Source organism: Sarcophilus harrisii, chromosome 3, assembly GCF_902635505.1.
Source record: "Sarcophilus harrisii chromosome 3, mSarHar1.11, whole genome shotgun sequence".
Taxonomy (NCBI): Eukaryota; Metazoa; Chordata; class Mammalia; order Dasyuromorphia; family Dasyuridae; genus Sarcophilus; species Sarcophilus harrisii.
In genome coordinates, this window is record NC_045428.1 from 47,943,002 (window position 1) to 47,970,694 (window position 27,693).

At 31.6% G+C, this 27,693-nt stretch overlaps 1 long non-coding RNA gene across 1 annotated transcript; it reads right to left on the reverse strand.

Annotated features, from left to right (window-relative positions):
- Positions 1-765: 765 nt before the first annotated feature.
- LOC116422993 lies at positions 766-27,693 on the reverse strand. The gene is made up of 5 exons (XR_004233483.1): positions 27,521-27,693; positions 10,717-10,791; positions 5,403-5,482; positions 3,600-3,752; positions 766-1,625 (listed from the first exon to the last, which is right to left on the reverse strand). It is a non-coding gene; the product is annotated as an uncharacterized LOC116422993 (long non-coding RNA).

A 27,693-nucleotide genomic window follows, 5' to 3' on the forward strand; every position in this document is an offset into this window, starting at 1 on the left:
AAGGAAAATTATGTGGGGAGATTGAAAGGAGATGTGTATGTATGTGTGTGTGTGTGTGTGTGTATGTATGTGTGTTTGTGTGTGTGTGTATATCTACATACGTATACATAAATATATTCTTGCTTAACTATAGCCTGCTTGGGAGAACTAGTGAAGGATAAAAAGAGAAAAAAAAATTTTTTAAATGAACAGCAGAGAACAGAAGAACAACATACAAGGAAATAAAGAAAATATAGACATTCATGAATATAATTTTTCTAGTATTATATACCCTTTCTTGAACTGGTAATTTATTGTTATATATTTTGAATTTTTCCTGATATTCTGCTTGGCACATGACAATGCTCTATTTTGTTTTATTTTTGTTTTGTTCTCTTTTCTGTTTTTCTTTTTTTTTAAATTCTTTTTAAAAAATAAAATAAATTATTATTTAAAAAAGAAAACAAAGGTGTTAGATAAATATCATGCTGGAATGTCTACAGCCACTATCTGCTGTAAGTTTGATGTTAATGAATCAATAATTTATTATACAATGCTCATATTGCTTTCTGAAACAGGAGAATATAAGATTCTGGTTTAACAAAAAATGTCTTAGCTTTAAGAATTATAATACCCGTGTACTACTTATGACACTGTAGATTTCATGTATGAAAAGTGAATATTGTCTGAAATCAATGTTGTTGTTTTTTAACTGAGATATAAGCACAAAACATCACAGAATACAAATACTAAGAAATTACTAGTGAGTTTTGCATGTTACCAATTTTATTTTGTATACTGAATTTTGCAGTTTATTCATGACTATCATGTTAGACAAAGGATTAATATTCTATTGAAATGTATGTAGAAAAAAGTAATCTCTAGTGAAAAATTACAGTTTTTGTAGGCATTGACCCACACTTAACACTGTACACCAAGATAAGGTCAAAATGGGTTCATGACCTAGGCATAAAGAATGAGATTACAAATAAATTGGAAGTATTTTTTGCTGCAGAATTAATAACTTGTCTTAAGGAATTTAGTCTAAATTACAAGACAAAACAGCATTTAAATGCAAAACATTGTGATAAACTCAATTTGTTTGTCACTAAATATTATTTAAATCACAAATAATATTAAGTTGCTTTTGAATATTTTTAGATATGTCAGAAGTTAAGAGAAGTAAGATAATCCATTCCCACTTGTAGCAAATATATTTTCTGAGCTCAAAGTACAGTTCTGCCAGCATTTTTCAGAGAGAAATCCTATATTTCAAAATTCATTGAACTTCACAAGTGAGAAATTTCTACTTAATCTCTCATGGGAAATGATTAATCTTCAGTATAATGAAATTTTTGGTGTGTCTGAAGATATGATATGACATGCTAAAAGTCAAATGCAATTCTATACTATAAATTTCATCCAGGTGCTTCCTAGGCTTCATTTAATAAGTAATAAGCACATGGACTGATATCAGTATTTATCAGAAGCTATATGAAAAGACATTTTCAAAGATGAAGTACATAAGGTCTCTTTACAGATCAACATTAATAAATTAGCATTTGCAATCAGTTTTGATGGTGGGGAATATTAACTCTGATCTCCAAATAAGTTGTTCTCCTCCCAAATCCTCTATGAGTTGATCTCTATTACAAAGAAAAAATAATATTCAATTATTATTATTATTATTGTTATTTTAAATTTTGTCAACAAAAAATTTTATGGATTTTTTTTGTTACATAAATACCATTATATAATTTTTATTTTTCCTTGTTACATAAATACAAAAATATTTACTATCTAGGCATTTACATAAAATATTTGTAAAATCCTGTTCTAAATGATCTTCAGTGTCTCTTTCATCTCTGAGTTTTTGGAAGTGATTTATAAACTTGAAAGTTTCCATAGAAGATGGTGAAGTTCCTAGTCCTAATGACTAGGAACTTTATAGCATATTGAGAATCAGAAAAAAAAAAAGAACAAAGGCTGTGTTGCTTGAAGAAAAGAAGATATATCTTCAAGCAACTCAAGAAATATCACATGAAATACAAGAAAATCACAAGAAATATCACAAGAAAAATCACATGAAATCACAAAACAAAACAAAGCAAACAAACAAAAACAAACCATATATTTCTTTTTCTTGGCCTCATGATACAAAACTGGAAACAAGGGGTGAAAGTTAAAATAACACAGATTTGTCCTTAATGTAAAGAAAGAAACAAAATGTTCTCACAATCAAAGCTATCTAAAATTTGAATAGCATTTAAGTTAAACAGAGGCTATAAAACTAATTTGGGAGAATATTATAGAAGGATTTCTTCTTTAATTATATGTTGGATCAGGAAGTTTTGAGGGACCATTCTGAGGAACATATCCCAGATTCCCAAAGGACCAAAGTTATTTCCACTCCACAAGAAAGACTATGAGCAATTTTCAAAATATTTAATAAGGAACTAAATAAATATTTAATAGGCTTTAACTAAAAGTGTCTACTATTTTAAATATATAATATGATGGGGATGGAGGAATTGCTATTATTTTTAAATAAAAGTTTACTAATTAATGAATAAATGATCAGTTTTTCTTTCTGCCAGTAATTTTCTCAAGGTCAAATCAGATTTCTTTGGAAAGATATAATCAGAAATGCAGGGCAAACAGAGGCCAGGGTAATAAGAATGTTGATTTTATTCAGCTAGTCCTTAAGGTTAAGCCTCTTTCATTTAGGGTGACAAAGAATGGTTGGTAATTATCTCAAGCCACATAGTGCTAGTACTAAAAGTCAAAATAATTAACATGATTATCTGACCATAAGAACCTTTATCTTTCCAAAATAGCATTCAGAAATTCCACTGAACTCTCTGGGAAGTATAAAGAGAAATAATCTATTTCTTTCTTTAGTGTTCTGTCTTAGTAATTAGTTTCCTAGAACTCAGATATATCTTTTAAATACAGCACAAATTATATTATTTGGCAAAGACATAAACAAAATACAAGAATGAATTGGGAGGAGAGAAGCTTAAAATTTGTTCTGATTTTTATTACAATCAGGAGGTGTTTTGAGAATTTGCCTGGAAAAGGTGGCTACTTAGTTGATGCAATTTAGAAAAGATCCCCTAAAACAATAACAACAAAACACTTCACCCTTCCTCCCACAATACTTGAAATCAAACACTTATTCTATTTGATTCCCTTAATTTCATTCCCCCCCACTCCATTCATTCTATATACTACTGCTACAATCTTTGTTTCTTGGTTTTTTGTTGTTGTTGTTGATGTTGTTGTTTTGTTTTGTTTTTTCTTTTTGTGCAGGTATGGAAATGGAATGGAAATGAATGGAGCAGATCAGTGATGGAGAGATTTGATTAGGGTGTAGGGGAACTCCTTGTGAGAAATTCCCTTCCTATAATCCCTAATATTTTATAACTAACATAATCTAAATTATTTTCATTGACTTCTCTTTATTTTGGTAAGAATGCTATGTGTGTGATTTTGATGAAATGTTTCTGGATGGAGACATATAAATGAATTTCTTTTTCTTTTCAAAGACAGACTATGGTACTTAGGAAATAGCTGCTTAACTACCTAAGTAAGAAGTGAAGTTAAAGGAAACTATTTACCCAAACAGATAATAAATGGAGAGAATTGTACTATTGTCATTCAAGTAGTTCCTCATCATCAGCTCAATTCTGCTTTTACAATAATGGTATCTTCAATTGCAGCCAAGTGAGTTTTTGGTTTCTGCTCTCTGGGATAATCCTTGAATTTTGTAGCTGAAATATGAATAACATAGAATTCCTACTTGCAAAATTCTTTTTATTTTTAATGTTTTACTCGTGAAAAATAATGTGCAATTATTTCTCATTTTATTTTGGATATTGTTATCATTAATATTAAGATATTTTCCATAAGGAATAAAAAAGCTATCCATATATTTCTGGCTAAATGAAAGTTAATCTCAATTAAGTGAATGCTAAAAGCCTCTTACAAAATACACTACAAAATATTTTCTTATTGTTACTTATTGATTCAATCTTAATTAATTTTGTTAAGCACCTTCTCATTGTAAAACTGCACACAGGATGAATGTACTCCAGCAAAACACCAAGTCCCTGGGAACAAATCAGGATCTAAGTGAGTCCCAGTGAGGAGCAGTTGAGCCTGTAGAATTATCTTGTACTGATATTATCTTGTATAAGTATCCTATACCAATGCCCATTGTTACTATATGCCATCTGGTGGGTAAGTTATAGACATAAACTCTTGAGCCTCACTTGTGTAAACAGATGACAGGACTAGCAGGTGATTTATTGATGTACACAATTAGTACAGTTATCACACCTTGCTCCTTTCCCATAAAAGCTCTTACCTCATCCCTTCTAAATTGCAAATTCCTTAGGAACTTTCTTTGCCCACCTTACAGCATTATTAATGTTGTGCCACAGTTCTCTTTTATTGTCCTGACTCAGTTTCCCCAAATTGTCCTACTTTGGTTACCCTGAATTGTTCTGCCTCAGTTTTATAATTGTTCTGCTCAACTACTCCTCCCTCCTAATCATGATGATCTAGATAAGGAGAAAGACCTTCTATTTTAGGCTTCATCAGAATGTTGGGTGCCTCTCCCCATTCTGTAATCCCAATTATCAGATGTCTCCTACATCTCCCCTCTTCCTGTCAGAACTGGATTGTTATGTCATTGAGAACTCTCATTGTTTGCTGGATTCTTGGAGATGATAGTCTCATTCAGCCCTGGGACCAAACCATGGATCCATTTGGTCCCAGTAAATCTCTCCCTTTCAAATAAAATATTAAGTACTCTCTAATCTCTATCTTGCCTCAGTTTCCCCGGCATTACATTAAAAAGCTTTGTCCCTTGAACTGGAGATGGTTTGAATCTGTGAATTCATTCTGGACAAATTCCCAATTGTGATTTGTGAACTCCATCAAGACTTGTTGAACCTCATCACTTCCAGGAATCTTTTTTTATTTCATCTCATCAGTACATGTATTCTTTTCTTTAGTGCTGGTTACAATCCATTCATGATTGCTCATGTTGTGCAACCATTATTCAGACCATTCTCTAAATCCTTGAAAGGAGGTCCCTCAGCTATGCTAATATCCTTGCAAAAGCTCTCTCTATAGACACAGTATACTGACTATCCACTAGTTATCTATTCTCATTCCCTTGCCAGCCCACCTCTTTTTCCAATCATTCATTTCTTTGATGTTTGGGGGCTGGTTTTATTTACAGCCATATTGATACAATGCCAGTACTTTAGGATTACATGCATTTCTTGATCAAGGACCTCACCTTTATACCAATCATAGAACTAATATTAATAAATTAGGAATCTGGGTAGCATAGTAGGTAAAATTCCTGATTTGAAGTATTACTGGATTAAAATCTGTTCTCATACACTCACTTGTGATGGGCAAATCAGTTAATCCTGTTTACTTCAGTTTCTGTATCTGCTTGAATAGGGAATGGCAAACTGTTCCAATACTTTTGCAAAAAAAAAAAAAAAAAAGTCATGAGTCAGATACAAATGAAATGATTAAATAATAAGATTAAATGTTTATGATTACTCTTACCACTCAGTCTCTGTCATTACATACATGTCAGGCAACAATATATATTTTATTTTATTTTTTCTTGGTTTCATAGCTGTTTAAGGCACAAGAATTGCTCATCAGACAGGTGAGAATAGAGACACATAGCTGGTCTTGAAGCATTAAACAAATTACCTACATTTTCCTAAAAGTAAAGTTTTACAAAGCTTATGTCTTCATTCCATTTATATCCATATAATTTTAATCTTTAAAAAAAATGAAAGGACACTAAATGTCATAATATTTAAACTCACTGTTTCATATGAAGGTCCAAATACACTTGTATTTGATTCTACTACTTATACATAACAGTATTTGAAAGATTTGATTAAGTGTATATTTTACATTTCTAGAAAGACATATTTGGATTCTTAACTGGAGCTTTGAAATGTTTCTGGATGTTGAAGGTTATGAGCTCACTGCTAGTAGACTGGCCCCTTTGCAATGTATTTTTTTTTTTTTCACCATGGCAACATATGATATAAATAAAAATTAAAAAAAAAACTATTCTCAGTTTTGTGTAATTCAATGTCATTTCTTTAGTGATATCAGCTAAGTACAAGAAAAAGAAAAAAGGGGAGAATGGAGTAATAGAAAAATCACACAAATTTAACCCATTCATGACTTTTAATTCACTCTTGGTCTTCTAAATGTGAGAGAAGGGTCAAATGAACAACTAGTTGATAGAGGAGCCAAATTATATCAACCTTATTTATTGTTTAAAAGATACCTGAAGAAAGAAGGAAATTACAGTTCAATATAAAAATGAGTTTTTATTCCATTGAGGGGTAAAGAAAAGAAATTGGCAGGAGTGGTTTTATCATGTATTCAGAGGCAATAAAACTATTTCATAACATATTTGGTCATACTCTAATGATGAATATTTATCCAATACAAAATTATCCTCAAAAGACTGGGATGAACATGATTTTTAGTTTAGGCACTAACATTAGTTTCTGAGGATAAAAAAAGAGATAAATTCTAGAAATAACTAAATAAGATTCTCAAATTAAATCAATATGTACTCTGATATTCAATGATTTTGTGGAAAGATGGGAAAAATGAGAACTAGAAATATATGGGAAAGGGTAGTTCGGGGGAAAAATGATATAGGTTAAGTACTTGTATACTACACAAAATCTTCATGCTTTTATATTATGAATATTTATTTGAGAAAAAAATAAATTCTAAAGAACAAATAGAAATGAACACAAAATGCATATATATGTATATAAGTATACACACATTATGTGTATGTGTATATGTATATGGTTTTGTCAGTAATATATATGCATATGTACATTCACATACAATATAATTACATATCACATTAATATACAAGCACAAAAACACACAATATAAACATATACATGCACATATGCAAGCATTTGATTTACATGTGTGTGCATCCAATATAATGCATACATAACATACATGTGCATAAGTACATGTGTGGATATTTATTAATAGGTAGATAGAACTGATAGATATACAGACAGACAGATAGAAACTGATTCCCAAGGGCTTAATCTCACTAAATCTCTGCATGGAAACTCTGACTTGCTTCATTTCTTACCTGGAATAGTTTGTCTCTCCTTAGGTAACCTAACTGCCTTTAAAAATTGCTTCTGTGTTGATCTCTCTATATATATAGAATTCTTAAGCAAATCATCTCCACATATATCAAGGGCATTTTCAATGCAGATATTGGTAAGAAACAGATAGGACTTTATAAGCAAAATATGACATATTTTGCCATTATGCAATTTATTGAGAGAAAATGTAGGCAACATTAGAAAGCATTTACCTCTTATTGTTTATTGATTGTTTAAAAGAAAATATTTTGATTGAATAGAAAAAATATTTCCTCAAAGAATCATCTTCCAACAAGGTGTTTCACACTGATCTATAAAACTTATGAAGATTTAACAAAGATAGTCTTATTCAATAACACTGATCAATAAAATCAAAACACAAAACAGGGAGGATATATTGTCAACAAAGGCATTTAACAAAATATTGAATGGATCCAAGGTGGAGGCCAAACATAAGGGGGATTCTTTATAGATGATGAGATTTTTCAGAGCTCTTGTTTATATATAACAGCATTCTATTCTTATCAAACCTATAATAGTAGATGAGCTTGAAAATGAGATACAAAACTGCAAAAAAGTGTAAGCCCTAGATATTGACCTGATAAAATCAAATGGATAAAGAGTATCCATTTTCCAGTCTTACATGGAACATGGAATGAACACACAGTTGCTTGGCCAGTTAGATGAAAATTAGGGAGATAATTTAATCATACATGTGCCTTGAGAAGATATTGCAAATGAACATGCTGAACCCAAAAAGGAATGAGAATAAGAAGCTGCTTATAAGAAACAGAATAGGACACTTTTAAGCATCTCAAACCACTCCCTAAAATGAAGACTTTTATTTTTAATATCAATATTATATCAGTATTATTGCATGTGAGTCATTGAACATTACATTGTATTTTGACTAGTTAAGTTTATAATAGGTAACCTTGCCTATTACCCTTAGATAGAGCCGAGTTTGGGTATTCAAGAAATACAAAATCAAAAACAAAAGAAGTCCTTTATTTTGATGTCCAACTTGGAAAGGATTACTTGAAAGAAAATAGTCCATTAAGCCTCAATTAGTTATTTATTATAAGGTGTATGTGGAGGGTATATATTTGTGTGTGTGTGTGTGTGTGTGTGTGTGTGTGTGTGTATACAAATGAAATCAATGAACTTTCTTTTCTTGCTTTTCAATAGTTTTTATTTTGGAATAAAGATACTATGAAGAAATACACATGAAGGCAACAGAAAGCTTTATTAATGGCCTTCATGGCTATATAACTTTTATTAGATGGGATTCACATTATGAGCATGAGATATATATGTATGTTAATAAATAAAGTTTAATGCCTAATTTATTTTTAAAGTAGGTTATAGAAGGAATAAGGATGAATATATGAGGAATAAAATAGTAAGGATAATAAAAAGAAGGGGAAGTAGATGGTATATATTCATTCTTTTGCATAATTAAAATTGAATATTATCCTCAGTAATATTCCTCAGTGGAAAGGTCCTCAGTAAATATTAGTAGTGGAGGAAAGATTATAAGAAATGAATCTGGAGATAAATAATATAATAAATTTAAATATGTGAGATATATATATGTGTGTGTATGTGTGTATGTATATATATATATATATATATATATATACACACATTTAACTCTTTTTATGGTAAAAGTCAGAGATAACTTTTGTATAGCCCTGTTACTCTCATGATTTTAAGGAAAACGGAAAATGAGTAGATGCCTATCAATTGGAGAATGGCTGCTGTGATACATGAAGGTAATGAATAATACTGTTCTATAAAAAATGATGAACAATCTGGTTTTAGAAAGGCCCAAAAGATTTATGTGAATTGATGCTGAGAGAAACAAGCAAATCCAGGAATACATTGTGTACAATAAAAGCAAGATTGTGCAATGATCAACTATAAAACGTTTGATTCTTCTCAGTGATTCAGTGATCCAAAGCAATCCCAATAAACTTTGAATAGAAGATTCTATCTATATCCAGAAAAAAAAAATGGAGATTGAATATAAGTTAACACATCCTATCTTCATTTCTATTTTCTGTTTTTTTTCCTCCCCCAGAGTTTTTACCTTTTGTTCTGATTCTTCTCTCCCAGAATGATTCATAAAAAAGTATTAAAAATAAAGTTAAGAATCACTAGAAAAATTTACTATATGAAATGTATATCATATATATTATATAAATTGTCAGTCAAGTAAGCCATTTCACATGCCATTCAAGAATATTTTTAGAGGATTCATCAATGATGTGCTAAGAATTATATTTAATTCTGCCAGAGTAGAGTATTTTCTCAGTCCTAAATATTTCCATTTATCCTTTGGAAATATAAGCAATTTTTATATCTTACAGTTCCAATTTAATCATGACAGGATAAAGAAAAGAAAAATGGCAAAAGAACATTAAAAAAATAAATAAATAAACCAGTCCCTATTAATAGAGTGCCAACTTAAAACACACACACTCACACACAAGCACACAACACATTAAAGGAATGAGAAGCAGCTGAGTACTTTGAGGCAGGTGGGCTTAATGAAGCAAAGCTTTTCATGGATATGTGTTTAACAAGATCATATTTGTTCTGTCTTTCCCCCAAAGGCTTCCACTTTAAATAGGACCAATCATCCCATAAGCAACCAACAATGTGAATGGTTATGGACAATCCTCAGATTTAATTTGCACTTAATACATCGACTCCATCTATTTCCACAACTCATGAAATAGTCATGGTGGGAGAACCCCAAACATCTTTATTTCATGATCAAATAACGGCATACTTGACGTGTATATATTGTGTAATTAGAAGTTGCCAACATTTTTTCTATATTGAGATCTGTAACTATGAAAAACATTTCTAATGAGCCTAAAATATTAAATTGAAGTAAATTCTTGGCAGCTCAGAAAAATAACCACATTCTTTAGATTTGCTTCAGTTGAAGAAGTTGGGAATAAGATAGAACCTTCATTTTCACTGCAAAACATAGAAGCACTTCACATGGCCTACTATGCAGAAGGAATTAGATTTTCTAATAGTGAGCTGATTTAGCCAATCTTATTCTCCACTGGTAGAATTTTGCTTCATTTATCTCCTTTCTTAGGTAATAGGAAAAATGGTTAGATATTTTTTGAAAACTCTACCAGGCCACAAAGCAGAACATTTGGCTTTTTTGCATTTACAGTTTGGGGCTCAGTCATAAAGGTTTCTCTGCATTTTCTATTAATCTTGCTCCTCTCCAGCAGTAATTTAACCCCAACAACCTTACTAAAACAGCAGAGAGAAACTATTCTCTTCTCTCAAACCACTTTGTTCCTCTCCAATATTCATATATTTGATTTTGAATTAAAAATACATGTGACTAAATTTTATTTCCCCTATTAGACTACAAATTACTTAAGAACAAAAGAACATTCCTAATTTATCTTCATGACTTAGAATCAGGGAATCAGTTTAGGAATAAACCTAGTATGTTATGTCAACTGGAAGTTGACTGAGAATTCAAGGGATAAACTACCTTTTGCTGGGAAGTCTTCCACTGACAAATGGATGTGGAGAAGTCCAAACCCTCCAAAGAAGGCCAGTTCTTGTCCTGAAAAAAACAATTTAAGGGAGTTTTTGTTTGTTTGTTTTCCATATACATACACTTCTTTACAATTTCTATTTATTGCTCCTAGCTTTTTCCTCTAAATGTAAATAAAATAAGTATAATCATTATTACACATGACTTCAGATATTGAAAAGTAATTAGCTAGTATTCATATGACCTTTAAAGTTCAAAGCTCTTTCAAAAGGTTGTTTAATTTGATCCTTCTAACAAACCCAGTGAGGGAGATACTATTATTATTTGTTAGACAGCAGTAGTTTAAGAGTCATCCACCAAGTAAATGTTTAATGTTGGATTCAAATTTACATCTTAACTGCAAATTCAACCCTTTATACACTGCAATAACTGTTTCTTTTCTCACTGAATCTTCTCTTCTTCAGGGGAAATATATTCATTCCCTTTGACCAATTCTCCTAAGGCATTAATGTCAGGCCTTTGGACATCCTGGCTCCTCTCTATTGGCTGCTTTCTAGACTATGAACATGGCTTTTTAATGAATTGTGCCATCTAGAACAGAACAAGGCACCTGGAATGTGATCAGATTTGGACAGAGTATATTTTACCTCCCTGTGCCATTTTGCATTGTTCTATGCTACACCAGAATTTTGACTGGCATATGACACAGCTGAGAAATATTATATAAAAAGTGGTCTCCAATTAAGAATTCAAATTAGACTACCAGACTGAATCCAGGGTATGTTCATTGCAATATATTGCCAGAGGAAGAAATCGACTCCAAATAGTGGCAAATAAGTGAGGAAAGGCCAGCTTAGATCAAGTTGTGGCTCTCCCATTCTTGGTCAAGTTCAGATATATTACATACAAACAAAAAAGAAAAAGAAAAAAAAAGAAAAACATTGTCAGCAAAATTAAGAAATATCAACCTTATGCAAGAAAATATACAACATAGTTCAACTATGACCTCATTCTAAAAAGGAGGGATGTTTTCTCAGCTCCTCACTGTTTCCAAATGTGTTGATTATAATTACGCAAAATTCAGTTTTATTTGTATTCTTCCTGTTGCTATTTCCATTTTCCTTATTGTAATACTTGAAAATATAAGTGTTTTTTTATAGTTCTACTTACCTCTCTCTACATCAGTTCATTTGTCTCCTAATGATCGCCTCATATTTGTCATTCCTGATAGTATAATAATATACTTTTTAAGGTTTATTTTAGTGAAGTACAAAGTTTCTTTTTTTTCTAATACAATATCCATTTGTTTCTGCTACTATAGAAACAAATCTAAAAGGATTATTCTTCATTTAGTTTTGTCCAAGCTTTCCAAATTATAATTAGCATTAAGAAAAAAAAAATTCTCAAGAACTCTACAATCTGAATATCACCAGGGCATCCATGGTATAATAGCTACAAATATATTAGAAACTACACAAAATTCTAATAGCAATATCATTATGATTTTGGCAGTTTCCCCTAGGAATGGCTTCTATTCTGCTGAAAAGTTAGTAAGAATGTGAGAGTGCATCCATAATGCAGTTTGATCTCACACTGCTGAATCATAACTTAATTCCTCCTGATGGGCTGCAAAAAAAAAAAAAAAAAAAAAAAAAAAGGAAGCAGCCAGATAGCTTTGTGACATGGAGCATATCATCATAATTTAGCAGAATTTTTCACTTGATTTGAGATGCAAAACCTGTTAGATCAACTCTGTTTTCTTCCTTAAAAACCCTTCACTTGGGATTCCATCAAAGCTTATAAACCCAATAACAGACAAGCCCTTTGAACAGCTAAGGTTAATGTTTTTTTTCTCAACCTTTGAAATGTTACAATAATTGTTTCTTTGGTCACTTCAGTGCCCATACTGATCCCTAGAGTGCTGAGTGGACAGCAAAAGAAAAACATTCACTCATGTAAGCATCAGTTAAAATGGCAAGGCTTGGCACTGAGATAGCCTTATTCTGAAGGGATTACTTGGGGACTGTCACAGTCAGCCTTGATCGTTGTGATACTTAAAGTTTTAGGACAATTCCCTTCAGCTGAGAAGTGTTGTTTGAAATGTATAAGCATGTCTGTTTGTCTTTGGGCCAAGTCCTTGATTCCCACCTGGCTTTTCATACTGTTCTAGGGAAGACACATTTACTCTCTAGTTGTACCAAAGGTACAAGGACTTCCCCTTAACAATAAATAGAGAATGAGAAAAGTTAGATACAAATTCAACAAAAAGGTAAGTTTAGGTTGACTTGAATATTAAAAGTATCTTTCATGGTATTACTAAAGATCTTCCCTCCTATTCTATAGATTACAACCCCTCCACCATACTTGACAGTTTCTGTGAGTTCTCTTGCTGGGAGAAAAAAAAAATTCAGGGATCAACATCTGCTGATGACCCTCTTCAACTTTCTGAGGGTTTGTGCTTAGGCAACAAATATTGATTCTGTTAACAGGCCCAGAGCAATTGTGTACACAGCTGCCAAAGGGATATCCCTAACATACAGATCTTACCGTGTCACTCCCTTATTCAATAGGCCAATGGCTCCCTCTTAGTTCAAATGCTCTAGTATTTAAAACTTTTCACAATCTGGTTCCTATCTACCTTCCCAAGCTTACTGTATGTTACTGCCCTTTTAGACATATTAGGATCTGGCCACACTGTGAATCCCCTGACTCTGCATCTCTAATTCCCATTTCCCTTTCCCAAGATTTTCTCCCTCAACTTCTATTTTCATGAGCTATATTATAATCACTCTTCTGTAGCTGAATGTACTATATTTGCTTGTTATGTTAAGATTCAGCATTTCAAAGGAAATGTTTCTTAACTCACAAGGAAATCCTGACAAACCAAGTTTATGCAGGACCTTTCTATAAAACAGCTTCTATCTGTAACTTCTGTCTATATCAAATAGAGTATTCCACCTTCTATCCTTATATACCTTTTTTAATGCACATGTCTTTTACCTAAAGGATAAACATTATATTATAAGCTGTTTTGTGTTCCAGGCATCAAATATTATGTCCTCAAAATGACAAAGTATTCAATATGAAGCAATTATCAACAAAGGTTTAAACACTATGTACCAAGCACTATGCTGCGAGATCAAGATAAAAAAATAAAAATTATAGACAGTCCTTATGTTCAAGTGTTACACATTGTATTTATAATTTATGCCTTTATACTACTGGTATTTTTTTGGTCTTGTTTTGTTTTGTTTATTCCTGAACAGAAATAATCGTGCCCACTGGTTTTTGAGCTTTTTTTCAATCCTAGTGCTTTGGGGTACAAACAATTTCCTTAAGTTTTCCACTATTGAATTTATTCTATTTGTCATGGGAGAGAGGTTTGACCTAGATCAGGAATTCTTAACTTAGCATCTATGTATCTAAGGATATATTTGAGGGACACTGTGAACTTGGATAAGATTATATACATTCATATATGTATATGCGTATATATGTATCTGTGTATTTTTTATAATAATCTCTAAATGAAATTTTGCCTTACCTTCAATAATAAACATGAACAATAATCTGCAATAGTATTAGGCTTTATCATATTGCCAAAGGCATGCATGGCACAAGGAAAAATTAAGAATCAGTGCCCAAATGATCTCTAAAGTCTCTTCCAGATCAAAAATTATATAATTCTGTGATTTCTCTTTCTACCCGACTTCTACAAAGTATTCCATCACCTCAAAGAATTGAATTAATATAAAATTTCTTTGCACTAATAAAGTATTAAACTAGAAAGCTGTTTTATAAAATCAATTCAGCCTATTTTTTTTTCTCATGTCTTTTCTATGGATACAACACTCTGCCAAGAATCAGAGATAAAAAAAAAATATTTCAGATTTATTCTTGTCACAATTTCAATGGAATGGCATTAATATAGAGAAGAAAGGTATACAAATGATCATAACATAAAGCACAATGTGAAAAGGAAAATTCAGAAATGGAAACCTTAAGGAGAGGGAGAGTTAGGAATATTTCTGTCATCTATGTTGTTCATATTAGCATCTTTGTATCTGTTTTTTAATTTTCTTCCCATATGAATTAAATTTACTGGCTTCTAGTCTACATGGTTTAGTTGTCTTTCTCAAGACTCTGGAACCATTTCTTCTCCAAACATATAAAGTAGTCACTTTATTTCCAGTCTTTTCCAACTCAGAACTGTCATTCTAAGGAATTTTGTTTTAATTTTTAAAATTTATTTCCTATGCTTCTTAGAAGAAAAGATGTTCAATATGGATTTGATGTCTGAAGTTAAATTGAGGGCCATGTTATTTACCATTGAAACAAATAACATTTTAACTTTCCTAGTTATAAGTCTGTTATACTTAGGGAAATTCCATTCCATCATCAGCACAGTGTTAGCATTTTCTATACAAATTACAGCATTTTACATTTCTATTTGAATGATTAATCACCAATAAATAATTTCACAATGAGAATGACATCCATATCAACATTTTCTTAAGTCAGAGATTACAATGATTATTAATAGGAATTTGATTCATCTTCATTCATCACAAAAACATTTTAATTCAGTAATTATTTATTATGTACTATGTGTAATTACTCTTCTAGGTCCTACAGATACAAAGATAAAAGTTAAAATTATCCTTAAATGAAAAAGAGTTTATATTATATTATTTAAATGTGACGTTTTAGTGACAAATGTTAAAAATTATAATGTATAAATATCAATAACACTTGTCATATAAGTCAAATATTCGTGTGGAAAGCAAATAAACTTCAATTATTATTGTCACACTATCAATTATTTATGATTTCATAGATTTGTCAGCATCCTTCAATGACCAGATTTTAATCTGTCCATAATTCAACATTCTATATGATTTTTGTCTATACTTCTCTAAAAGTCTACCAAAAACTGAAGACTTTGGGGGCTTTCAACATCACAGTGGGAACAATGGATCATTCAGGCATCTTCCTGTCACCCCTTGTTCTTAAAATATGACTACTATTTTTCTTACCTTTCTTTGATAACATCTTTATTCTGTTAATTAGAATTTCTCATTAGTTATATGATGCAGCCTGTTCACACCCCCTATACATAATTTTGTTCCTTTTTAAGCAATACCAATTTTTTTTTGGAGTCAGTGATGTTTTATGTCTCTCTGTCATATTGTAAAACTGATAAAAACGAAGTGGTGAAAATATAAACCTTTGTTTTCATGGGAAGTGTGGGATCAGTAAAAAGAACTTTGTAATTTCCTGAAAAGATGAGTTTGTATTATAATCTAGTGTTGCTTTTGGCAGTCAGCTCTCTCCATTTGGCAAGTAAGTCAGATGTTTGCTGACTGAGGCATTTCATATGTACTTCTCCCTATGGTGGCAATTAATTTACATTGGTTAAATTAGATGGAATTATAGTTAGTATAAATAAAACTTTTGTTGTTTATTTCTTACTTTTGATTTTAATATCTTGTTTAAATAATTTAGGATTAAAAAATTTTAATAATTAATCAAATCTATTTCTCATTATTTTTCCTTTTTTTTTTTTTTTTACAAATTCTAATCTTAGCTTTGATGTCTTTATGATCTGACTCATAAGCAAACATATAACTTAAATTTAATGTTGACAATAATAATTCTTTTTATGACAGTTAAAATTAATTAAAGAGATTTGTTCTTTGTGATGCTCATCACACCTATATTCGAAAATGTTTATGACAAGGAGATAAGAGGCCTTTTTATAATCGATAAAGAGTTCTTTCAATTTCTCTCATTTCTTTCAATTAAATTTAATTTCTCATTTATTTTTTACTTTTCTCCATCTTTGTACTGGTATATCAAGTCTCCAAGTGAACATCCATTTGGTTTGGAGAGTCTGGGAGTGCCATTAATTTTTCTGTAGATTTTTTTCTCAGCAACAAACACTGGTAGATAAGTGAAATTCTTTTCAGGAGGGGACATTTTTTCTCCAAAATACTCATCTTTAATACTGCAAAACATAATGATCAAATGTCCTAGAAAGTGATAATTATTTTAGCCTTGGATACATGGTAAAACTTACCTCACCAACACTTTTCTTTGCCTCTCTAAGGATTACTTGTGAATTATCTTTCTATTTAATAGCGCCTTTTTTTTTTTTTTTTAACACTGGATTCATCTATAGCAAGAATGCCAAGATTTATATGATTAGACTCCTCCATCAACATGGCAGCTTATTTTTTGGACATGGATCTAACATTAGAATAGGGACAAATTGAAGTTTATTGAACAGAACAGTAGCTAAGAACTCTTCTGATTAATAAATACGTTATTGATAAATAGAATGATCTGGGGAAAATAACCACAAAGTCTTAGTCTAATGCCTCATCAATGGATGGAGCTGAACTTGAGCTACTGAAATTTATGACAGTAGAGAGCAAGAATTAACAAATTCAAATGTGTTAGAAAGACTTTGAATTTAGACCCACTAAGAAACTGAGGCTGTTTTCCAAAAATCAACCTTGCAGAGATTATTAGAAGATTGTTAAACAATCTGGTGATGTCATTTTTTGCCCATTGCAACCTAAGAAACCAAGAAAATTAAAAAAAAAAAGTATAGTCTTTATGTGATTGTTCAGCGATAATGGGAGAGTAGCAAGAAAAGGACAGATGATGCTAAAAATCACACATTTTAAAAATACATGAGCATATTATTATAATACTATTTAGATAAGAAGAAATATTTGGCCTTTCTCCAGTGCATTGAAGTATGTCCTAAAACTAACTGAAATCAAATCAAATTAAAGAATTACATAGTGATGCAGAGACTTGGCCATTAGGGAATTATTACACAACTAAGAAATTAAATCAACCATGATATTAATAACTGGCAATGCTGGTGGTTCCTTATGCTGATTAAGAATACTTATGTGGGCCTTAGTCCCATATGTTCATTTTTATTCTTCCCCATTTGAGTCAGATCTAGTCTCCCCTCACTATGTTGGCTGTCTTTGGTTTAGCAACATGGCAATTCTTAGCATAACTATGTAGGCATAGAACTAGTCACTTAAAATATAACCATGGTATCTGGATTCTCATTTCAGAGGTATCATTATTCTGCCTGTGTGGGAGGAAATGCTCACCAGGTTTAGGGTAAATTTGTACAAATGGAGACACATTGAATTTTTCTAAAGGCAAGGAGGCTAGGGTAGATTAAAAGCTGATTATGTAACTACATGACAAAATATTTATTTGATGCTGAGAGAATAGAATTGCTTTTCCTAAAAGTTCATGGAGCCTCTGAAGACAGCATAGAGTAACAGAGAAAGCATGAGATTGGGAGTTAAAGCCCTAGTCTGGGAGTCTAGTCCCCAGTTAGAACAATTCATTTTAGCTTTAGGGAACTCAGTTTTCCCACTTGTAATGAAGAAATTGGGATGGTTAATGCCTAAAAAACATTTTAATTTCCACAGTCAGAGATTCTATACTTTGGGTCTTATTTCTGTAAAGAAAAATAGCTTTAAAACAGGTAAACAAGAAGGCTGCACTCTCTCTTTCAAGTTTTTTTTTTATTTGTTTGTTTTTTCAGTTGCTATTACCTAGACCACATTATAGAAGTCTTAGTTCAGAGAAAGGCCCCATCACCAAAAAAGTGGTGTGCTTTATGGAAGATAGGAACAGCAATACCAAAGATGGATAGGATTGAATGTATAGAAAGAATACCAGCTTAAATGAAGTTATGAATCCATTTAACCCAAAGTGTGTTTTGTTTAATACGAATCAAATGAAATAACAGGCTTGTTCATCAACACCTCTGCAATTTGCAGTCTTAAAAAAAAGAATTGCTTTTTGCACAGAGAAGTTAAATTATTTTCCCAGAATCACACAGGAAGCAATTGTCATTGGTATATCCTTCCCAGAAATGAAGGATTTAGTGTAAGGGATTATCAACTCCTTTCCCAAGTCTCGTTTGTAAAGTCATATTTATTATGTTACTCAAAATATCACTTTCCTTTTTTTTTGATAGAAATATGTACTTTTCCATTTAGTGAAAGTGGGCCCGTGTATAGGTTAATTGTTTAAAACACTGATTTTCCTTAAAATTCATGCAAGTTAGATTCCCATGTGGGAAAATAGGGCATGAAATGATTTACTTCTGCCAGTCCTCTGTTTTTTTCCATTATAATCATAGATTAGTTTAGGGCTTTAAACAATGAATATGCAAATACTTCATCTCCTCAGTGACTAAAATCTGAGCTCAGAATGAGAAAATGTGCCTTTTCTTCTCCTTAAAGAATGTCCACAGGGTTATAGTCATTCTTATCCTGGGACAAAGGAAACATTTGATGCCTTCCTTTCAGATTATTGAAGATTAAAGGATTTCGAGAATACTGTGACTAGCTCAGTGTTGAAATGTCTAGTATTAGTTTATTATGGAACATATCTCTTATTCATCAAGACACTAAAATAAAAGAAAGAGTGCCTAATCTCTTACCATGGATTATAGCCCTGCATGATGGGGATGGTAGGAATGGGGAGGAAAGATGAATTTGATCTCTATATGGATGATCCTAGTGAAACAACAACAAGAAGCAAACACTTAATCCTTGTTTTTTTTTTTTTTTTAATTCTTATTTTCAGAGCTTAATCCAAAATTGGATGACCTCTTCAGTATAAGGAAAATTTCCACAAATTTGAGGTTCATTTTCTAGGTTGGCAAAACTACTTGTGATCCTCCTTATCCTTAAAGATTATAGTTCTCTCTTGCGATTCTCTGTTGCCCTGAAAAGTTATACATTTCTGGATAAAACCTCCTCATCTCTTAGGCCAATGAATCTGACAGTGAAGGATAAGAATCACAGGTTTAAGGGACATTAGAGGCAATCTAATTTAATCTTCATCTTATGGCAGAAGTAACTGAGGCACAGGAACATTACATGCCTTGGAGCAAGTCACACAGAAAAGCACTTTTCAAGGTGGGGATATGAGTCCATAGTAATACCAAACACTATATATTGTAGCAAGCATCAGACTAGAAAAGAATGAAAGGAAAAACAAATACTCATCTATTACATGGAAGTCTTTTTTGATTTATTATTGCTCTTTCTTCAAATCTAAAGACAAAAAAGTCAGAGAACCTCAAAAAGGCAACCCTACCCTTCTTCAGCGGAGGACTAGGAAGGGATGGCCACCAGAGTACACCCAAGGTTTCAAAAGTCTCAATACAAATCTGCAGCTTCCAAACAAAAACCCTGCTACATTCACTTGAGCACCTTTATGAAATGCTATTATCTATTCAATATCACATCTACCAGCAGAATTTACAATTATTCAACAGTTCCATAACAAGGAAATGATAGTCATCTTCTTTCAGGATTGTAGGCTTAGGAAACAAAAGGAAAGCCCCGTGAGAAAAGTGCTTGTCTTTTTTCCTAATCTCAAAGCAATTCTTAAGTAACTTCAGAAATCCCTTTATTTAAATATATGTGTGAATATGATTCACACATAGATATGTATATGCAAGGTGTATAAGTACATATTCATATGTGTGCACTATACACATACACACACATACACACATATACACACATGTATGCATTTATACCCATGGGATAGAAGGAAAGAAGGAAGGAAAAGGAGTGATGAAGGAAAGGAGGAAAGGAAGGAAAGAGAAAGGGGGAGAGGGAAGGAGGGGGGAAGAAAAAAAGAAAGAAAAAAGGAAGGAAGGAAAGAGTGAAAAAGGGAAGAAGGAAGAAATGAAAAAAGAGGTAGAGAAGAAGAAAGGAAGAAAGGAGGGAGGAAAAGAGTCAGGGAGAGAGCAAGGAGGGAAAGAAGGAAGGAAGGAGGCGACTGAAAGGGAAGGAGGAAATCCATATATTTATCTGAGAGGGGAAGACCTCAAGGTTTCAGATCAAAGTAAAAATGATTGCTATTTATATTCAATCTATCTCTCCCATTATAGATGCATATTGGGAACATATATAAATTCACTGACTATAAATGAATGAAACTGTCTCTTTTCTTCCTCCTTTCCATCCTTTCTTTATTTCTTTTTTCCTTTCTTCCTTCTTTTATTTTTTCCTTCCCTCCTTCCTTCCCTCCCTCTGTCCTCATAGGGTATCATGCTTACCTACAGATGCTCTAAAACACATCTCTGAACTCTCCCAAGAATCTTGGGGATTATTGGCTAGATTTCTTTCTTAAGGATCATGCTGTAAATCAAAACCACTCTGATTCCTATTGACTGGCCACCAATAAGCAGTCCAAGCCCCATTTGGTCATTGTTTGAGTCCTGAATGACTCAGATTGAATTTAAATCTGATCTATAGCTGACCACTGGCTCTATAAGGCTCTTAGGGGAAACTGAGGCAAGTGACCTTGCTCAGCCTTTCCTTATTTAAATCTGATTCACTTGCATGTCATAGCATCATCTTCATGATGTCATGGTCTTCTTTGAAAACAAAGGATGAACAACAACCTATCTCTCAAATAGAATGCTTTTTGGACTTTGGATAGGAAAGACATAAAGAAAGACATTTCTGATATATCCATAGCTATTAAAAAATCACATTTTAGCTGAACAAATTTCAGAAAATTAGCTAATTTTCTAATGCTGTCTTTGAGAATTCTCAATCTTCAGAAATAGGAAAAAAAAAAAAAAAAAAAAAAAGGATGAGATGGTTTGAATTTATTTCCTAACCATTTTGCTTAGTTAAGTCAAACAGTTATCAGAATATGTCAGAATTTCATCAAGATTGTGACTTTTTCTGGTCTCATATAGCTAGTAAATATCAGGGACAGAATTTGAACTTCCTAATTCCAACTTCGATACTTTATCATGATCACAATGATAGCTAATATATATAAAGCACCTACTATGTGGGAGGGACTGTGCTAAATGTTTTACAATACTATGTTATTTCCATATCATCTTTTTACTACACCCAGAAATATGTTAATTCTTAGTATTACAGAATTTGGGGCAGAGGGTAAATATTTTTCTTATGTCACCTTTTATTAAAATGAGTCTTTCATTTTCACATTACTTATATTTTTGAATATATTTCCCACCCCTGCCTCATTCAATGAGCCATCCTTTCTAATATTTTTAAATTGAAAAAGCAAATACTTTTATCTGTCAGTAGAAGCAATATTTTGAACCATAGTTCCCCACTTCTTTGAAAGAAGGAAAAATGATGCATTTTATCAACTCTTCTCTAGTGGCAGTCATATCACTGTTCAGAGGAAAAATCCTTCCATCCTTCGAAATGTCAGCTCCAAAAGGGCAGGTATCAGGTCTTAATCTAAACTCCATAACAGCCAGTACCTAACACAGTAATCTGGTACAGAACGTATTTAGTACATATGTACTGAAAATCAGTTGAATAGAAAGGTCACATTTGGTTTTACTGTCTGCAATCATTTTTCCCTCAATTTTATACCCAACTATTCCAAATATAAGATGATGGGTAGAGAGTTTAAAGATTTAAAAATTCTCTTTAATGAAAGATTAAAAAGTGTTTCATATAAAATCTATCTTTCATAAATGGTTTTGGAATTGAGATATCATAATTTTTGCAAATATGAGCATAAACAAGTTTCCTTATATAAAGTATACCAATGCCATTTAATTAAAAAAAAAATGCACCTATGCTGATTCTTAGAAAATAAGGACCAAACATTGAATGTTCTGTAAAAGGTCTAGGAAACTTTGGATGTGAAATGAACATTAAATGATGAACTACTGTGATTCCACTGAGTCCTTGAAAGGGACCTTCATTTTTTTCATTGTTGCAGCACATCAAATTTGGATGAGTAAGAAGCCAACATATGTCATTAAAATATGTAAAAATGAAGCTAAGTACTATTTTGAGGTTTTAAAAATAAGACCACAGGTGAAACATAATATAGAAGGAAATAATGGATATTAGAGCTAAAAAAAAAAAAAAAAAAACTTCAAAAATTATCTAGGCAGATCAACTTCATTTTTAAAGGCATGTAGTATACAAGTCTAGGAAATAGTCAGTCCTATTTGAGTTTGTTCTATTTAGATCATAAAATGGTGAACATTCAGAGGAAGTGATGAAGGGTCTTCATAATCTGCCATATAAGGATTATTAATTAATTGAAAGAGCTGAAAATGCTTAGACTGGAGAGAAGAAAAGACATAGAGAAAAGAAGAGCTCAAGAAGAGCCATAACTATCTGATTTGTAGTATTTGAGAAACTTCCACATGAAAGAAGTATCAGATTCATTTTGTTTTGCTTCCAAGGGCAGACCCAGGAAAATGGGTGGAGATTGCAAAGACAATATCAGCTACATTTAAGGAGAAAGAAAAAATAGCTTCCTAATAATCAGATTTTTTCAAATGTAGAATGGGCTTGGAGTTGGTTTCTCTCAGAGGATATCTTCAAGTGAGGGTCAGAGGACCATTCATGTTACAGAAAAAAAATTTCTGTTAAGGTATGCTTTGAAATAGGGAGTTTCTGAAGTCTCTCTTAATTCTGAAATCCTATGGATTATTTATTTATATATGTTATTTATTTATAATAATATAATGAATAATAAATATTATTTATTACTATGAAAGACAGCTTGGTATAATGGATAAAGTTGGGGAGACAAGTTCAAGATCTGACATGGACAAATATTATTTGTGTCTAATATTTCCATGGTAATCACTTAAAGTTCTCAGTGTCCCTGGAAACTAAGAATAATGTTATAATAGAGTTATCAGATGTGCTTTAATAGAGAAGTTTTTACTCTAAGGAGTTCTCTACGCACCAATGAAGGTGTGTGGACAAATCTAAATAATTATAATGCTGATAAATAATATAAATAACCCATTATGGACTAGGTTTACCAGTGCCAAATACCTTTGGGGACAAAGTGTCTGTGATAGAATAATAGTGTTAGAAAAGACTTTAGAAATCATTACTCTATCTTTCTATTCCACCTCTCTTTTTGTAGGTGAAAGAATTAGGAATTAGAAAGGTAATTGATTTCACTTAAGTCACACATTTCGTGAGGAGCAGAGCCAGAATTTAAGCTCAGATCAATACTCTTTTCACTATACTATCCTATATCAGCTAGCTGTATGAGGTCAAAATTTTCTGTCTCCTCTCTCTGGACTTTTCTGCTCAGCTACCTCATGCTTTAAACTTGAGATTTTGATTTCCACCTGCATGTTTCATCAAAATAAGACTTGGTCAAATAAATAGAGTTAAAATGCATGGTAATAAACAGTCCCTCTTGTTTTCTCTTTTATTTCTCACTGCCTCTGATTTGGGGGCTTTTCTATCCTATATACAATTTCATTGACTTCTGAATGGAATCTTTACTTGCTCCATTTTTCTCTGAACCTTTTCATTTATAAGTATTGTGATAGATATTGGAGATAAATGGAATTTCTTTTATCTTTTGACAGGCCCATAGCTTTAAAGAAATCCAAATCTCCTACTGCATCCAGAGCTTTCTCCATTCATCCTGATCTGTATCTTGCTATTGGGTCTCATGGCTTCAGAAGAAAGTAAGACTGATGATTTTGCACAGCCTCCACCACTGAAATTCAGTTCACTTGCAAGTCATCTATCTGATGCCATGGTCTACTTCAAATATGAAAGACAAACAATAATAAGTTCCTGCCAAATATTGTTCCATTAAAAGTTGGATTGCTTGTCTAAAAGTGGCTTGCCATTCCAGATTTGTTGGGTTTTGTGGTTTTTTTGTTTGTTTGTTTGTTTTTAGTGTACAGAAAAGAACAGAAACTAGGCCCAAAGGAATCCTGAACAAACAGGACAATTTTGAAATGACTTAGAAAAGAAAACTATACATAAGAGAAATCCAAAGTTTCATGAACAAGCATCTTTTAAAAAATCTGTTCTACAATGTTTGTTTTGTTTAGTGTTTGCTAAATTCAAAAGAAAAATAAATAAATAAAAACTACCTAGAATTTTTAATTACATAAGATCTCTAATCTAAATGTTGCCATTACAGTAAACTATCATTATTTTCATTTTTTCTTTTTACTTTTTTTAACTTTTAAAATACTATTTTACTTTCTTCCCCAGTTACATGTCAAGAAAAATTTTTAGCATTCATTTTAAAAGATTTTGAGTTGCAACTTTTTTCTTCTTTCCTCCCTTCTCTTCCCCTCTTTCAAAGATGGTAGGCTGTTTGATATAGTTTATATATGTGGTATCATGTAAAGCTTATTTCTATATGAGTCACAGTTGTGAAAGAAGAAACAGATAAAAAGGGGAAAAAAAACATGAGAAATAATAAAATAAGTGAAGAAAAATTATACTTCAATCTGCAATAGAGTCCAATAGTTCTCTATCTGGATCTTGATAACATTTTCTTTCAGGATTCCTTTGTACTTTTTTGAATCAATGTGTTGCTGAGAATTGAGGCATTCATAGTTTATCACACAGTGTTTTCCTGATTCTGCTCATATTACTTACAATGAGTTCTTACAAGACTTTCCAGGTTTTTCTGAAATCTGCTTATTCATCATTTCATATTCATATACTACATCTTGTTCAATCATTCTCCAATTTCTAATATTTTGCTATCATGGAAAGGACTACTATAAATATATTTTTGCACATGTAGGTCCTTTTGTCATTTTTTATGATCTTTGGGATACAGATTGTGTAGTGGTATTTCTGAATCAAAGGACCTGCAATTTGGTAACCTTTTGGGCATAGTTCCAAAATGTTTTCCAGAATGGTTGAATCAGGTCCAAACTCCACCAACAGTGTCTTAGTGTCTCCATGTCCCCATATCCTCCCAACATTTATCACTTTTTTTTTTTCTCAAATTGGGCAATCATATACATCTGAGGTAGTTGTTTTAATTTACATTTTTCTAATCAAAATGATTTAGAGTACTTCCTAAAATGCCAAAAGATAGCTATGACTTTTAGTCTAAAAACTGCCTGCTCATGTCCTTGGACCATTTATCAATTGGGGAATGTGTTGTATTTGAGCCAGTTCTCTAAACATTTGAGAAATAATGCCTTTATCAGAGAAACTTGTTGCAAATATTATTTCCCAAATTTCTGTTTTCTTTTTAATTTTGGTTGCATTTGTTTTGTATGTACAAAAACTGTCTTTTAAAACAATCAAAATTATCTATTTTGCATTGTATAACACTCCTTTCTCTTGTTTGGCCATGAATTCTCTCTCTTTCCCCATAGATCTGACAAGTAAACGATTCTTTGCTCTTCTTATTTTTGATCTCACCTTTTATAGCTAAATCATGTACACATTTTGGCCTTATTGTGGAATGCCAAAGGAGATGTTGATCTGTACCTACTGTATGTCCTATTGTTTTTCCAGTTTTCCCAGTAGCTTTTGTCAAATGGATTGTTATTGAGTGAGTTAAGTAAATTATTATTCCAGAAGCTGGAGACTTTAGGTTTGTCAAGTACTAGACTAATCTGGTCATTGACTTGTGTCTTGTGTTTCTAATCTATTCCATTGATCACCAATTTATTTCTCAGTCAGAACCAGATAGTTTTGATGATTACTGCTTTATAATATAGTTTGAGATCTAGTATTGCTAGGCCACATTGCTTTATATTTTTCACATTAATCCCCTTGATATTGTTGACTTTTTGTTCTTCCATATGAATTTGATTATGTTTTCCTGGTTCTATCAGATAAAATTGGTAATTTGATTTGTTTGTTACTGAATAAGTAAATTAATTTAGGCAGAATTCTTATTTTTATTATTTTGACTCAGTCTACCCATTAGCAACTGATATATTTCCAGTTGTTTAGATCTGACTTTATTTGTTTGAAAAGTGTTTTGCAGTTTTTGTTCCTGTATTTGTCTTGGCAGCTAGATATCCAAGTATTTTATACTGTTTACAATTTTGTTGCATTGCTTTTCTATTAAATCTTTTTATTTTCAAAACATATGCATGGATAATTTTTCAACATTGATCTTTACAAAACCTTGTGCTCCATATTTTTTCCTCCTTTCCCTCATTCTCTCCCTTAGATGGTAAGTAATCCAATATATGTTAAACATACATTAAAATATTATATGTGTTATATGTTATATGTTAATATATTATAAACATATAATATATTATATTATATAGAATTATATTAATATATAAGAATTATATTATACATTATGTAATATGTAATTATAATAAATACAATTGTGTATTCTATATATTATATAATATATAATATACTAAATATATAATAAAATATATGTTAAATCCAATATATGTATACATATTTATATAATAATCTTGCTGCACAAAAAAAAAATCAGATCAAAAAGGAAAAACAATGAGAAAAAAAAACGAAATGCAATGTGTTGCCTTTTTTTAAAAGTTCAATTGAAGCCTAGAAGATTCTGCCCTAGCCCTTAATCTTTACTCTATGTGTCTGTGTCAAGTGTGTTGACACTTTTTTTTTTTTAATTGTAGGATTCTGAGTTTTGATCCACTTTATTATCGGCTTCCATTTTATGGAAAAGTTTATTCCAAACAGCTTCACAGTTATGATTACTCCCTATATAAGTTCTTCTAGCCGATTTTCCTTCTTGTTAGTCCTCTTTTTCCTTTTATTCTTTCCCTCTTCACCAGTGTTTTGCTTCTGTCTACCACCTCCTCTTTCTTATTCCCTTTTTTAAAATGTCATTCCCTCAAATCCTCTTTATACATGTATATTCCATTTACATATATTCATTTTCTAAAAATTACCATTATCACTTTCCCTTATAGGGATGCAAGACATTTAGCTCTGTTGAATCCCCAATTTTTCTTTTCCTTTTTTACCTTTTTAGGCTTCTTTTGGCTCTTGATGTTGGAACTCAAATTATTGGTTTAGTTCTGTTCTCCTTATGAAAACTTGAAACTTTTTTTTTCTGTATTATGCTTAATTTTGATATATTATGTACTGATATATTATGCTTCATTTTGCCAGGTAAAAATTTCTTGGTTGTAGTCCG